This window comes from Barbus barbus (assembly GCF_936440315.1).
Source record: "Barbus barbus genome assembly, chromosome: 4".
NCBI classification, from domain to species: Eukaryota; Metazoa; Chordata; class Actinopteri; order Cypriniformes; family Cyprinidae; genus Barbus; species Barbus barbus.
In genome coordinates, this window is record NC_136732.1 from 17,056,713 (window position 1) to 17,074,389 (window position 17,677).

Sequence of the window (17,677 nt, forward strand, 5' to 3'; positions counted from 1 at the left end):
GTGAAGAGTTTTACTACTCTATTAAGCTACTCTCTGACTCTGTGTGCAGCTTGTTTTCACTCTATAGTACACTGTTTTCATCTTAACTGTGATTCTGTTTTAATGTAATGTGATGGGCTGATTGATAATGTGTTGAATGTCTAGGATTCGTTGCATCTCTTTCCAAAATGCTACAAGGATTCGGAACAGTTTCTACCTTAGGAACTGGTTTTCTCCAGAAATTATGTTTAAGACATAATGGCTCTGTCTCAAAACCAACCGCTGATGGCTTCCGCCTACATAAACTGCTTCATAACTGAAACAGAATCTCATAAGCCACTGATCTTCACAGACAGCAACTTTCTTAACAGCCACTCAGACATGTTCTGGTCCTCATGAGACTCGCTGACGCTCTCGTCTCGTTCTGCTGTTTACATGTAGCCTGCTAATTATTCTGGAATAAAACAACTCTTTTTTTTATGTAGCTATTATCAGCATCTCCCTCGATCCTTTGTCCACATTTTTCGCTGAGCTAATCGCAATGCATTTTGGCCACAAAAGACCCAAACAAAACCATTTCAAAGTATCTTTGGAATGTATTATTTGCTAACTACAAATTGAAGCAGCCTCGGCATCAGCAGCATGCCTACGGCAACAAGAAATGGTTTGTGAGACAGAGCCATTTACTTTTATACATCAGAAATGAAATTGACCACTAGTTGTTGTTCTAAATATTTCAAGAAAACTGTCACTCTAGGATATTCTCGAACTGGTTAAAGTAGTTTTAGTGGTTTAGTGGAGTGAAAATGTAAATGCTGGCCGCAGCTGTGTGTGAAGAATGTGTTTTTCTCAGCACTGAAGGCTGAGATGATGAGGGATGATAGCTGGTGTGATACTCAGTTGGAATGCTGCTGTTCTCCTCAGGGGTTGAGGTCTGTTTTTTCCCACCTCAGTCGCTACACGTGGGCTCTCAGTGCTTCGAACCGCACACAAGCACATTATAAACTAACTTACACACACGCCATGTACCAGCTTGCTTTCTGTTGGTTTGTGCTGTCTCTTCTTGTTTTCACTGATGATGTACAGTATGAGTCAGTGTTTGCAGCAAACAGGCATTACAGTGTTCTTCCTGGTTTCTAACAAAAAGTAGCTCTCTACATTGAAGCTATTTAAGGGGCATTTTTTGTATCGGAATAATTTTGGAATATGTGGCAGTATCTGATACAAAAACAGTGAGGAACTCAATTAAGGATGAAGCAATAATTTGGAACGATTATTTAAGCATTAAATTGTATTGAATAATTTACTATAAATACAGCTAATGGGAGACAAAGTTGAAAACAACTCTTATTTAACTAGTAATGATGAACCACAGTTTTTAACACAGTTTGAACCAGTTAATTGAAATGAACTGTGCGAAAAAAAACAATTTGTTAAAATGAATTGGACTTCAGGAGAGAGAGAGACTTTATGGGAGAGTATGTTTAATGATTGCTTCAGATGCCTTGTGACTTTTTTTTGGAGTAAAGTAGCTTGTATTTTGTACTTTTGTATATTTATTTAATATTTTGAAAATAGCCAAGATGTTGTTACACTGCTGAAAAATGTATTGAAGTTAAATTGAGTTCAGGTGCTAGTCGAGGGACTGTGGGCCTGTTCTTGTGGTGCCATTAGCCTATGAGTATTTTTATAATGAGTATTTAAGTCACATGAAATTTACAGCTCAAATAATTGTTTAGACGATCAGATACTTTCAGTAATGTAAGTAATGACCATTAAGATGCATGGAAAAATATTAGTAATTGTTACAGATAAAACTGTAAAAACGCTACTGTAAAATCCTGTTAATTAAGTTACCTTACGGTGAAAACTGTAAATGAATGACCATTGCATTATGTAGGCCTATATGTCTATAATTTACAATGAAAAATGTAAAAGGACATTTCTAGAAGTCCCTGTGTGATGCATCACATATGATTAACTTTTATTATTTTTTTTCTTCTCATTTTTGTTATTGGTAGTGTACATTAAAGTGATTTGAATAATATATTCTGCTGTTTGGTAAATGCATTTTGCATTATTTTAGCATTGTGCATTGGATCTTGAGTTTTGGCCATGTTTTATGTACAGGCCACTTACAATGAACCCTGATTCATGTGGTTTTATATTTTACCACTTAATGATGGATATCTGTACATTTTAAGGTAAAAATGTGATTTTAGTACTGGTAAATGAACCTTATAACACTTAATGAAATATATGATAATAATTTGTAAAATAGTACTTTGTAATACAAGAAGCATTATCACCATACTATTTTACTGTGAATTTCTGGCAACTACACAGCTTCAGTTATTTTTTTTTTTTAAACAGTATATTTAACAGGATATGTTTTACAGTTTGGGAATGCTAACAGACATCTTTCTCTGGGTATTATATACTCCTTTGGTTGTAACCACTGTGAAGCCAGAATGAATTAAGCTTCTCTTTATGTATCTTCAGAGAGTGAGAGAGAGAATGAACATATTATCACATGAGTCAAATGTACATCCTGTCTATATTACTGTATTGCCCTTGCTGTATTGTCACGACCCTCTGTTCACCGGCAGACTGTGTGTTATCACACACTGAGAGGCCAGGACATCAAATGGCTGTGCAAGCTGTTTTACCTTGAAGATTTCCTCCATTTTAAAGATAAGTGCTTCACGTGTAGGCAGCAGATATCAAAGGCAGGAGTGAGTCTGGTATGGCATGACCTGATAAAATTCTTCACATGCAGAGCCGAACGTGAACAGGATATTATGTGTATTGTGTGTGCATGTTCCTTCTGCCCTGAATGTGGGCTAATACAGTAGTTGCTAATGTATGCTAATAGTATGGCACTAAAGAATATAGAAACACTAATACTGATTCCACAAGAGTGGATGAAGACATACTTTCTTTGTAATATAAGTGCTTTTTTTGCTCAAACATGGGCTTGAGTGTGCTATCCCTTAGAGAGGATGGAATCGAAAAAGAAAAAGAAATGAAGAAAATGTCAACCAGCAGCAGTTTCATGTTTCATATCTGTGCTACTTTTGTGTTATGAGTAGGTCTTATAGGTTAATACAAGTGTTTTCACTAGAAATTTGTAACTAATTTGTACTTTTTTCAATACCATGATATAGAGCTGCCACAAAATTAAGGACATACAATTTGAATGACCTTTGACCATAATCAAAGTATTTTCTTATGAAATGAATCTGTTGTCTGAAATTGGTCAGATCTGATAGCTCTGAGGGTGATTATATTATAGTTACAATAATGATAATACATTAATAATGAAATAATATTAATATTATTATGATTATTACAGAAAAATATTTGAGTTGTAATACAACTGCACTGTGAAATTAAAATAAATAAATACATATATTATTTGTTTTCACAGAAGTAGTAGAATTGTCTTAAGATCTTCAGTTACACCCTCAAGCTTTTATGTTCACTAAAAAACAGCAGGGAAGCCTTTTATGTTTCTGTGACTACTGGTTTACAAACACTTTTCATTACAAATGTAGTGATGGCTGTAATCGTCTGTCCACGAAAATTTAGGAAATGATGCAAATGTAAAATACGGCATAACTGGAGCACATTGAATTGCCAAATGCATGTTAAACTCACAGATGCAGAGATGGAGTTCACTGCATTTACTGTGAACTGAACCCCTTTGAGACGCTGAAAACACTGGATCAACACTAATATTTTTGAAAACAGTTAATACTTTATCAAGCAAGTCTTTTTCTATTTTTAAGGCCTGTTCTCACCAAGAACGCTAACTATAAAGATAACGATATTAGTGTCCACACCAGCGAACGATATCGTCTGTTTATTCTAAGCGCACGCTCACCTGCCGCTTTAAATTCTCGAGCTCATTACAGTAGGATGGATTCTTATTGTCTGTCAATGTTTGTATCATTCATCAGCTGGAAAAATCCTTCTGAATCCAACAATATCGTTTTTCTGTGCCTTTATCGTTATAGTTGTGGTGTGGCCTCTGCTATTCTTTAATATTGAGAACGATTTTTTAGAACTAAATCTTTATTGTTATCTTTATAGTTACCATCCTTGGTGTGAACGCGGCTTTAGACTAAAAATTTGTATTTAGTTACTGCTGTTCATAATCACTTTTTAGTGATGAAACAAGGTTAGACATATCTTATGAGTCTTTGTAGGACATGTGGCCTGATGATTCATGCACATGCTCTGGCATGTTGTGTAGTGATGATTATGTGCAGGTGACCAGAGTTTGACTCTTGCATTTTCCGATTCCCAATTGGTTCACCCATCGTTTCCTGTCGCATCTAGACTTTCTTATGAAATTACAGGCAATATGAGAATAATTTGAGTGTTGGGTGAAAGCCAAGCCAGACTGCGTGATATCAACTATCTTTTATGTCACGCTGTGTGATATACAGTACATCTTAGATCCGAATGGTCACGAATGACAGCGCTTGACTGAATTTTTACCCGTCTGAGACCGTTCTGACATCCTCATTTACATGTGAAATTGAAGTGATACTGTGCAAATGGTTGCGTAAATGCCGGCGATATGTTGGAAAAGTTGTGACTACAATCTCAAAAATGGTTCCAAAAGGGGGTTTTCGCAGCAATACCATAGAAGAGCCATTTTTGGTTTCCCAGAGAACCTTTCAGTAAACAGTTATTAAAAAAACAAAACAAAACAAAAAAAAGTATTCCTGTGTGGAAAAACATAATTAATTTTTTTTATTTTTCCACTATAAAGAATCTTTTTTTGTGTAGTGGAAAAATTCCTTGAATGTTAAAGATTCTTCTTTGAACCATCAATGCCAAATAAAGAACCTTTATTTTTAAGAGTGCAGTCAAAAAAAAAATAAAAATCTATATTAAATTTATGACTGATGGAGATAAGCTGATAATTATTTTTGTTATGGCCAATAACTGATAAATGGGTTTTATTTATGTTGTCTGAATAAGTTAAAATAAATCACTGAACTCTAAACTAGCTTTTTTTTTCTTTTAAAGTAAATATAGGCAGTATAAAAATTGGATAATTTGAAAAATGGATTTTATTATTTTAAGATTTGCAAAAGATTTCACTTAACATGGTGATTAAATTAAAAGCTTTAAGTGACGGCAATGGTGAACTAGATGTAAAAATAAATGTACAATTAAATATCCAATATTGTCAGATATGGATACATAAAAAGCTCTAATATGATCCGATAACTAAAATGGTAAGATGAATCAATAAAGTCTGGTTTATTCCTCTTGTATTATTTCCTCTATCACCATCATCTACAGCCAGAGCAGAGTAATACAAATTGAATTCAGCAAGTCTTAAGCTCCCTTCACATCCCAGAATGCAACACCTCAGCAAGAGAGAGGACAGCCACCGCTCTGTAATGTTGGTAAACATTTCCATCTTTTTGATTCTTCGTATGATTGTGTATTGACCACAACAACACTCGGTAATTATATGGTTTCGATCGTGTATTTTAGATGTGGTGAGTCACAGTGCTTCCCTGTGGCGCTGTCTGTGATTTTGACTCTGTGTCCTCCTGTGCTCCTCTCTGCTGTGACTCATTTGTAGTATGCTGATGCCATGAGTATTGAGTTTTCACTTACATCCTGCAATGACCCTGCTCCGGGGCTCTCACTGCTGTCGACGGTTGGGGAAAATGTGTTGTTTTCTTATAGTGCTTTTTTCGTGTAGTGCCAAGAGTTGTATTTAACACAGTCCTTGGGTTGCAAGAGCTGGCGGCCTCCTCCATGACTTTAAATTTTTGTAAAACAAGCCAGGGCCACTGGAGTTTTATTCAGATCTTCTCAGATAATTGCTCAAGGCTTATAAGCTTTACAAAGCAAAACGGATCAGTGAAAATAGCCCAGGGAGGAAGCTCTGGGGTGCCTTTTCTATCTATGGTAAGACTGTTGTCTGGATTTATATGCTCGGTTTTGGTCTAAAGTTTTTAGTGCTCTCAGGAGCCACCTGCAATGTCGACAGCTTCCTGTTCTGTTCTTTGAAGCACTTTTAAAAGTGCGTGTGTGTATTTTTTGTTCACTTCTTTCTTCTCTTGTTCTGTGTCACTCTAACTCCTGTTTTAGTTCAATTGTAGCAGTGTTTTAGGCGAATCACGACCATGCTGTACTAATTCGCTCTACCATGGTCACGATTTGTGGAATGAAGTGGTACATTGTGGCCACAATTTCCCTTAAACAAGGGAACAAATTAAAAAGTAATGAGAACAAATTTTTAATTTGTGCCCATGTTATCTTGTTTTTTTCCTCCCTTGTATTATGTATGGTGTTCCTTGAATAAATGTCAGGATAGGATTGTGAAACATTATTGGACAATGTAGCTAAATACCATGGTACATGTCTAATAATTTAGTTTTGGTACATGACAGTATAGGTGCATTCGCACAGCAGGAACCTTTTCATAGTTTCTTTTCATAGTTCCGTGGGGAACTAAATTAGCTCCTTCTTAGTAGGGTCTAAAACCGTTCTATAGGAAATACCAGTGATGCAAGTGTATGCTGATCGGCCAAACGCATACGAAACACCGGCTCCCCAGCATTTTTAAAACGCCTGTAAAAATATTTACTCCACGAACTTGGAAAACAGCGATAACAGAATTTACCTGTTGTTTGCAGCGTTGTGTTCAGCATTGTCATGATATGTAACACTGCAAGTTGTCTTAGGGGATTTAGTCAGATTTTCCCACTCCTTTAATTGCGTGAATTGCGCGTTTATATTCCATCTCCCTTACCACAAAACCAGGACACGCAATAAAAACAGCTCAGATCGCGGCATCCTGCATTCATCAATTGCTGATGTTTGTAAACGCCAAGAATAAAGACGGTGCTGTCGGCTGCTTCAGAGTTCCTGCTGCTGGTGTGAATGGACATTGGCCTGAGGGAGAAATTGGTTCTCCAGGAACCACCAACTGAGTTATTAGAACTATGATATGCGAAAACACATAGTATTACAGTCTGGTATCATCACTGTACAATTAGTAAACATTTTACACATCACAGTTACTAATTATTGCAGCATCAACAACAACGTGCAATAACAAGGAATTTCACTACTACATAATAGGACTAGTAATAGCAGCCGAAATGTATTTTAATTGTCTAAATAGAAATCCATGTGTATGTGAAGATGAGAGATGTCTAAGTGGGAAAAAAGCAGTTCCACTCCACTGCTGCTAATGGAACTAGATATTAAAGCAGTAGGGGGTATAAAGTAGTAAGCAGCAGGGGTTTTGAATGTCAAAAAGTGAGATACTGTTAAGAAACTGACATTTCTTGCATAATGGGTAAATGTTTTAACTTTTTTTGTGAGTATCAGCTCGAGAAATAAATTCAGAAAGAGTTAAGAACCAGGACGATAGGGCTTATTCTCTAAGTAATGTTTCAGACATTCTCATGTCCTTGTAGTAGCAATGTTGTCTTGTGTTTGTTTGTGTGTGATTAGGGCTGTAATTGGGCTTTGATGATCACATCTCTACTAATTTGAAGATGATGTGCCATTCAGGAATATCTTTACACACATTGTTCATCCAGCTGAGTTTAAGAGTTGGCCTTTTAGAATAACAAGCAATCTTCACTTGCTTGAATAGCAATCCCCCGAAGGCAGGGAAGCCTGATCCAGCTGCGCTCTTTTTGTTTTCTAGATGATTATTTTCCTTTAATCACCTCACGAAATAGGATTAAATTAGAGTTTTTGAAGATCAGCTCTAAATTAAATCCAGCCCTCACACCTTCATTTTAAAGATAAGTGTGCCATAAAGCACACACAGAGCTGTAGTCGTGAAAAATTCATCCTTGCTTTATCTTGATCATCCTGTGTCACACACAGTGCATTGCATAAAATATTTTTTTTTACATTGTGTTTTATTCAGCTGTATAAAATAACATTATTGATATGCTTCTGTGCACTGTACCACCTATTGTAATGTTCCTGAACATTTCACAATGACAAATAAGGATTTTTTTATTGCTCTGTTAAACATTTCTATAGTGTAGGCTAGTTAAAGGTCTGGGCTGTGATTAGGGTTGTAAATAGAAAGAAATGTAACGATTCTTGTTCAGATATACAAAGAACATTTCTTCTTTTAGTGCTGTTCAGGGAGCTTAATTCATCATTTTAGACAGCATGAATTCGGTGTTTATTTCGTTGCAGTTCATTCGACATGAGTTGGATGTGAGCTTCTTGTTAACGTCTGAACTTATAAAACCATTCATGCACATTTCCTAAGCAAGGATTTTGAAACTTTAGGTGTGGCAAAGTTGATTCAAAGCTTTATTAATTTCTTTGGACCACACATTGTGCTCCCTTTAGTCTGAGAAATGGATCCAGATAAGTTCTTTGTTTCAGGGAGCTACTGGGTCTCTGTATGCTTGTGTAATTGCCAGGTGAAATTGAACAATTCTTATATCAGCACACTGCGTTTAATTTGAAGCTGTCAGCCAATAAACACACTCATGTGATGTGCTAAGAATAGCCTGTGACTGGAAAAAGGAGAGAGGTTGTTTTAATACGTAGTTTCTGTCTGTCTTCAGAGAGTCTTTTCACAGAAACGAGAGCGGGATGATTGAAAAGAGCTGTAAGGTTTTTCCTTCTACTGAAAGACAAGTGGACAGGCAATTCAGACTCCTACATTCATTCTGTGGGAATCAGAGAAAGGAAAGTAGAGAAAGGCAAGGAAAAGACATAGGAAGAGTAGAAGAAAAGGTGTTGAAACAGGTTGGAAAAATGTGTGTGGTGGGGAGGTTTCCTACAGAATGTTCTTTTTATATCATGGGAGCCCCTGGTTTACCTACATTGCAGTTCAAATGAACTACATGCAGGGTTTCTGAGGGTCCTTAAAAAAGGTTTTAAAGAGGGTTTTAAATTTAGAAAATGTTTAATTTTAAATTAATAAAAAAATGGTTTAAAGGCTTGAATGGGAATTGTATCATTTTATAAAACATTGTGTTTATGTGAAAACTGAACTGTAGGCCTAAATCATGCTTTTTACAGTTTAAAATGTTACCATAGACATTTCCCTACCCCACTCATATGGTATTAATTTTATTTGTGTAGGTCTTAAAAAGTCTTACATTTGAACAATTAAAAAAAAAAACTATTTTTGTAACATTTAAAGTTGTAGAGGTGTAATTCATAGTTATGTTATGAATTAGCTTTTATTTTAATATTTTTAAGTTTTCATTTTCATTTAATTTTTTTTTTGTCATTTTGTGATGTGCTTTTGTCTTTTTTATTACTTTTTTAATATTTATATTCATCTTTAATATTCATTTTTATTTAAATTGTAGTTTTTTATGTATTTATTTAAAGAAATGTTCATTCTTAAACTTTTATTTCAGTTAGTTGTCAAGGTGGCATTTCTAATTCTAAAGTTTTCTTAAGTTTAAGGTTTTCATATAATATTCTAATTATTCATATAATTATTTCATTTTAATTTCAATTACTGGCTTTAGATTTTTTTTGTTGAAAGTAATGACCATAGTACACATGAGTTTGGACATCCCTGATCTATACTATGAACAATTAACATATGATGATTATATGATGAACATAATGATTAACATATGAACAATAGTAAAGTAATATAAGTTTCACGAACTTTAGTTCATAAATAATTTCATGCTTCATTTCAAGTTACATGGCTTGTGGTTCAGTAAGTGAGTACATTCAGTGAATGATTTGTTATGAAACCATCCCTTGAACAGTTCACTGAAAGTACCAGCTCATTTATTGGTGAATCATGTGTATCGTAGTGTGAAACACAATGCAGTAAATTAGTTTTCTTGCCATTATTTTGTGCTACCTATTCTGTTTATCTCATTACATTCAATTCACTCCCACAACTTGGGCATAATAATATTTATTTTCTTTTACCGTGGCCCTGTTGATTCAGCAGTGGTGGAGTGCCAGCACTGAAAATCAGTGCAGAAAAGATCATTGCGATAGGCTGTAGATACAGTGTGCTGCATATAACAACAGATTTAATGTTGAGTGCATCGCCTGATGGGATTTGGGCTCTGATGTGTTTCAGGATGGCCCATTTAAAGTGGAAATGGAAGATCAATCTTTAGGGGACTGTGCCTGCCTATTACCTTTTTCCCAGCCTATCAAAGCAAGGAACTGCTGTGATGCAATTTCAATATATGAGGCAATACAGCGCAAGCCAACAGTGTCCGCCCACTTTTTCAGCAGCCTTGGTTCTGGAAGTATTTTTCTCACTCATCTCCTCAGGGCCTGAAAAACAATCTTTCATTGAAGAGTTACGAATCAGACTAAACAAAACTGGAAAAATGAGTAGGCTACTTCAGGGAATGAACTACTATCCAAACCTCAATGCTTTTACTGTATTTACTAATCACATGCGAGTCAAAACAATTGTCTTTTTCCCCATTATTAAAAACAGAACTTTTGTGCGTGAATCACTATTGATGTTTACATGGATTTAGTCAATTACATGATTCAAACACAAAATAAGACAAAACAGGAGATGATTGTTGGAATGAACCCCGATCCAATGAAGCTTTGCGAATGATAGAATTTAATCAGCTAATTGCAAATGATAGAACCACAATTCTACAGTATAAAACAATTTTAAGAATAAAAACAAGCTATATTTTAGGTGTATTTCGAAATATTCAAATAAAAAAAAAAATAGGTTGATAGTGTAGGGACATCAGATTATTGTCACAATAATGGAGAGTCACAATAACAGATTTTTTTGGATTTATTGATAGTATAGATCAGGGGTGTCCAAACTCAGTCCTGGAGGTCCGGTGTCCTGCAGAGTTTAGCTCCAACCCTAATTAAACACACCTGAAGCAGCTAATCAAGCTCTTACTAGGCATAGTAGCTTCCAAGCAGGTGTGTTGAGGCAAGTTGGAGCTAAACTCTGCAGGACACCGGCCCTCCAGGACCGAGTCTGGACAGCCCTGGTGTAGATATTCACTGAGAGTTTGACTTGTAAACACAATTTTGAAATCTCTGTGGAGAAAATCAATGGGTTTTTTACTACTGGAAGCTCATTGTTATGCTTTATAAATGTAAACTGGCACCGGCTCTGGAAAACATTAGTCTAGTTAAAGAAAAAAATTATTTACCTGGAATTTAACCAGAAGCTCCACTGACAGGACAGGATTTTTTATATCCAGGACACAGCTGCCTCACAGGACACCGCTCTCATAAACTGCCTGACTCTCTTTATTACACTATTTCAAATGGAGATAAAGCAGGGCTCCAGACAAAAAAATCGAGTAAGGAGCCATTGGCTCCTATAAAAGAAAAACTTAGGCGCCAAATTATTTTTTTAGGTGCCACAGAATAAAAGTGGTTTATTTTATTATTATCATTTTATTTTTCCCCCCTATTTTAACATTTCAATCATTTTGTCATGTGTTTATGTCTTATCTTTTCTAGGCTTTATCAGCATTTTAATCCATCTTGTAGATGATCAGGTCGACCGGGGGACTAAGGTTCACTTAAAGTGTGAATTAAATGTCTTTTACAACTTGAAATATACAGGTCACAAAGAATTGTTCGTTACACATAATCTGTACCAATATCATGGACCATAAGCATCACTTGGCAACTGAGTGTAGTTTGGGCTCCTCCTCAGTACATCCTATAAATGTTGTCACGTCTTTCACACATTCAGTCTGTTTTTCTTCATTAGTAAAATGCAATTTTATAGGAGGAGTTGAATCATGTACAACAGAATAAGTAAAAATATTAATATGCAACAGCGCATAAATATAGCAAAACGCTCCTCTTTATAATTATTTTTCTAGCTGACTGATGAGTTTATGGACACTGAGTGGTTATTCTGAGGTAAATGTATTACAATGCAATGTTTACAAGCTTTATACATTTCCTCAGTTTGAAACACTGAATGAGCTTTTACATAAAACATTTCAGTAAGTTGTACTATAGGCTTTCTTATTGCCTATAACTTTTGATCATGTTCATTTCATACTATAGTAGTAAATCGAAATATATAATGGGTTCACTTGCTGCTTTAACTGAGGTGCTAAAGAGATCGCGCCTGAGCATTAAGTGCGATACTCTCCGCTCGCGCGATCCGGACGCATACACGGACCGTGTGGACGCGGGGTACTGGTGTTTATATTACCGAAAGTGTGCGCTTGTGGTCCGCATTAAAGAGCACCCAAACCGCATCATTTGAATTTCGTAGCATTTTAAAGCTGATACTTTGTTTATTAAAAAGTAAGACAGCACAAAGCTTTATGCGATTACTGGATGGCAAGTGCGCTTCAAATAACAGGAAGTCCATGCATTAACAGAACACAGCATATAGACTAAGATCTCGATAAGAAGAAGCCATATTAGTAATGATTATAAATGAGAATTGTTGACGATATTGCCAGTATCCACAGAGCTGACAGCTTTACCTGTTGAAGTTTGTTCAAGTTGTGCACGAAATAGACACGGCTTTTCTGCACTTGCACTTTGGGGCTGTTTACACCTGGTCACTTCATGCATTTTTTCCTGATCGGATAGCTATCTGATCCTGAAAAGACCAGGTGTAAATGCCGTCCGAAACGCATTCGAGATGGATATAAATCCAATCGCTCGAACCACTTCAGGAGGTGGTCTGGGCGAAACCGGACAAGTGTAAATGCATCTGGTTGTTGAAACCACATATGGTAATTTTACTCCTCCCATAATATTAAAATAATAGACGTGTGAGAGCGTTTTATAGGCTATATGGCATGTTATAGTCAGATATGACAGCGCAATGCAACAAGCATCACCGCGGATGAGTAGCGGAGTATTTCTTAAGCAAGCGACGCGCAAACTGAATGAACCTGAAAGTAAGTCGCAGACGCTCAACACACAATCTTCTTCATTAAAAGTAGCGAGACTAGGGGGGGAGCAAGATAGCGGAGTGAGCAGTCGCAAAAGTCGCAGGGTCCGACAGAAAAAGTGATTTTGACATTCAAAATACTTAAATTTGAACAACAGTCACCCCTCAAGCCATTGTGAGGTAAACAACACTCTTAAAAGACTATTGTGAGTCACTTTTTGAAAAGACGCACAAAATAATACACTAGAAAAAGAAAAAAAATGGCTAATACTCAGGACCAAGATAGCTTAAAGGATCATGACTACAGCGTGGACGGGATACGTGAGGCATGTTTTGACGAATGTGTTGAAGAAGAGATGCAGAGGGCAAAACCTCTGAGCGACCACACTCCGTTACAGAGTCCAAATCCCAAAAAACTGAAGAGGAGAGATAAATCAAAAGAAATAAGCATGGAAAGCTTATACGATGCTATTCACACTCTATCACAAAGATTTGAGGAAAGGCTGGATGCATTCGAAAGAAAGTTTGAAAACTTTGAACAGCGCATCCAGAATAACGAAAAAGAGGTGACAGAAAATAAAAATGGAATAATTCAACTCAAAGTGCAAGTGGATAGGCTGACAAAAGAGAACAAGGAGCTGAATGAAAGATGCCGGGAAATCGAGCGATACGGAAGACGATAGAATCTCAAATTGATCGGGCTACCGGAGAAGGAAAACGAGGATACAAGAGAGATGGTGATCGGCATTCTCACAAGAGTGATTCCGATTTCAGTGGAACAACTACGAGACAAGGTTGATACTGTCCATCGTCTGGGAAAGAAAGATGATCCCGCCTTCAACATGAGACCACGACCGATCATCATGCAGTTTGGTATGCGGACGACGAGGGACGAGATCTGGAGGAGGTCGAGGGAGGCCAGAGTCTGCAAGGAGCTGCATGTTCAATTTAGACAGGACTGGTCAAAAGAAGATCGTGAAGCCCGGGCAAAGCTGTATCCGACGGTACAGGAGGCCAGACGCAACGGGAAGAAAGCTTACTTGAAGGAAGGGTATGCTATTATAGACGGAAAAAGAGTGGAGGCACCTTTCACAGGTTAAGTTTAGTGTCATCACCTTCATTCAGAAAGTTTGATTAAGGGGACTGTTACTGTTAATGTCAAAGTTGAAATCTATGACAGATTGTTTCATTCCTGCCTGAAATTCTACTTTCTAAGCGCATCTAAGAGCGTGTATTTTGTTTCATTCGTATGTCTATTGTTTTTAGTTCTTTAAATGTTCGAGGTTTAAAGAATAACATTAAGCGTAAGGCCATTTTTTTATTTTGTAAGGAAGTCAAAGCCAACCTTATTTTGCTACAAGAGACACATTCTAATAAGGACGATGAAAAATTTTGGAAGTAACAATGGGGAGACAATATTTTGTATTCACATGGAACTTCTCACTCTGCAGGAGTGATGATTTTATTTTTTAGGTTTGTGGGGAAAATTATTGATTATAAAAGTGATGAAGCAGGTCACTGGCTAATGGTTGTGGTAGAAGTATTTGATTTTAAGATGATTTTGATTAATGTATATGGGTACAACAACAGGTCTCTCAATAAAAATATGATGTTAAAGTTAACTCAAGCTATCAGGGAATGGAGTGCAACTTATGGCACGGATAGCATAATAATAGGAGGTGATTTTAACATAGCACCTAATTCCTGGCTTGACAGGAAACCTCCCAAGGGGTTACAACCAGAATATAATGACATGTTAAACAATTTTTGTTTATCCAATAACTTGGTAGATTATTGGAGAGTGACACACCCTAACAAAATGCAATTTACATGGATCAGCCCAGCAGATGTTAACCTATGCTCAAGGATAGATTATTGGCTTGTGTCTCCAAATATTACTAATCTTACACCAAAATGTGATATTCAATCATCTCCTCTCACGGATCATTGTCTTATTGGTTTGTCACTCTCAATAGTCAAACAAAAACAAAAATCAATCAATATTTGGAAATTTAACAATGCCTTGTTTCTGAACGAAGAATTTTGTAGCCAGATTAGAATAATATGTCTTGAAACTGATGACATGGATTTGTCAGATATAAGTAAGTGGGAGTGGTTTAAATTTCGAGTAAAGCAACAAGCTATTGAAACTGGTAAGAAAATAGCCGACAACTGTAAACGTAAACAAAAGGAAATAGTTGAAAAGATAAGTTTATTATGTGGACAACCTAACATAACTGTAGAAGAGACACAAGAGTTACACATGCTTCAGAACCGATTAGATGTTATATACTTGGAGAAGGCAAAAGGCGCCTTTGTAAGATCAAGAGCCAAATGGATTGAGCAGGGGGAAAAAAACTCATCATATTTTTATAGCCTTGAAAAACGGAGACAGACTAAAAAATGTATAACAAAATTAAACCAAAATGGAAATATTATTCAAGACACAAATAAAATAACAGAGGAAGTATGTCAATTCTATAGCAACTTATATAAGAAAAAATTTCAGAGTGATGATTGTGATGCCTTTATGAATAGTGTAAAAGAAAATGTAACAAAACTAACAGATGAAGACAAATTTTTACTAGAAAGAGATGTAACTTTATCAGAAATTGAAACAGCTTTAAAACAAATGAAAAATGGTAAATCACCGGGCATTGATGGTTTATCTATAGAATTTTTTAAGACTTTTTGGACAGATATTAAAAATTTATTATTTAATGCGTATCTCGACTGCATAAAAAATGGTCAGTTATCCCCTACAATGAAAACTGGTCTGATAACCTTGTTGCCCAAACCCAATAAAGACTTATTACTATTAGATAATTGGAGACCTATAACTCTACTTTGCAATGATTATAAATTACTAGCTTTAGTATATGCTAACAGAGTAAAAAATGTCTTGAACAATTTAATAGACGAATTTCAGTCAGCTTTTATTAAAGGTAGACATATTCATAACAATGTGAGATTAATTATGGACATGTTAGATTACCAGAGCCTTATTATTGTTTATTGATTTTTTCAAGGCATTTGATTCTATCGAACATGACTTCTTACTGAAATCGCTCCAACTTTTTGGGTTTGGCAACAACTTTTGTAAGGTAATCAGAATGTTTTATGACCAAATATACAGTTATATTTCACTTCAATCAGGCATCACTCCAAGAATAAATGTCTCTTGTGGAATAAGACAAGGTTGCCCAATTTCACCAAAATTATTCATTCTCTGTACGCAGCTTTTGGCCTATTTTATAGTAAATAATAACGACCTTGAAGGGATAAAAGTTTATGATACCGAATTGAAAATGAGCCAATTTGCTGACGATACAGTGATATTTCTAAAGGACAAATCGATTCTTCAGAAGGCTTTAAATGTGATTTCTGTTTTTTCAAGGGCATCAGGCCTTTGCCTTAATCTAAAAAAATTTGAAATATTACCCTTGTATAATTGCACTGAGACAGACTTGGAGATGATTACAGTTAAGAATGATGTTAAATACTTGGGAATTCATCTATCTAACAACGTGGCAATAAGAGAATCCAAAAATATAACAGAGAAAATTGAAGAAATAAAAAGAAACCTAAATCTTTGGTTAACAAGAGACTTAACTATTTTAGGACGTAACATATTGTCAAAATCAGAAGGGATTTCTAAATTAATTTACCCAAGCTATTCTCTCTATATTAGTTCACAAAACATAAGAAAAGCAAACACTATCATTTACCAATTCATCTGGCGTAATAAAACGCACTATATAAAAAAAATCACAACTTGTAAAGGACTATAATAAAGGGGGGTTAAAAACAATTGATTTTGAATCTATGGTTGGAGTTTTATATATTTTTGATAAAGTGGGAGGCTTAGAATTTCTTTTAAAGTGCGATTTCAAGGTATCCAAATTGCCACTAAAACTGTCTGAATATCATAAACAAGTTCTCCATTACTGGAAGATGGTATTTACTCATAATTTTACACCACATGGCTCCACCTTGTGGAACAACAGAGTGATAACAATAAGTAGAAAAACCCTTTTTTTCAGAAATTGGTTTGAAAAGGGAATCATTTTCATCACAGATATATTAGATGAACAAGGTCATTTTCTTAGGTTTACGGATTTTAAAACAAAATTTAATATACAAAGTTTAATAAGGGATTATAATAAGGTATGTAAAGCAATACCAATAGCCCTTTTAAATATGATACAAAACTATTTACATTATTCCAAAAGTCAAATAAATTTGCCTAAACTGCAACTAAACCAAATATCCCTAAATAGCAAAAAATGTAACAACAAGTGTATTAGCAAAATATTCAAATGTAAACTATTTCATGATTTTGACCAAAATATAAAAATAAGGCATTATGATGACAAAATAACGAATAGATACATCAAATTCATGAAATGGCCTATACCTCCTAAAATCAAAGAAATGCAATTCAAAATTATAAATGGATATTATACAGCAGCAGATATGCTTAAAAAGAGATTTGGTTTTGAAGTGGAGCCATGTGTGTTCTGTTCCCAGGAAGATGAAACTATTGAACATTTGTTTTTCTCTTGTCCAGTGATAAAAATATTCTGGCAAGATGTCTTGAGTTGGCTGGAAACAAAAATGGAGAGAATTACACAATTAAAGTTAGAGCAAATTCTTTTTGGTAATGAAAACCTTCCGAAGGAACTTTTTAGAATGTATAATATCATAACAATTATGGGTAAATACCATATTCATAAATGTAAATGGCAAAACAAAAATCTATCCCTAATGGTGTTTAAAATTGAATTGAGGGAATACTTTGCTTCTTTGAAACTTCTGAAA

General features: G+C 35.4%; 1 protein-coding gene across 1 annotated transcript in view; it reads left to right on the top strand.

Moving 5' to 3' along the window:
• The window catches only part of LOC306869165 (acid-sensing ion channel 2), a gene marked incomplete at its 5' end in the record, with an annotated part of 448,337 nt that overhangs the window by 819 nt on the left and 429,841 nt on the right, over positions 1-17,677 (top strand). The window lies entirely within an intron of this gene.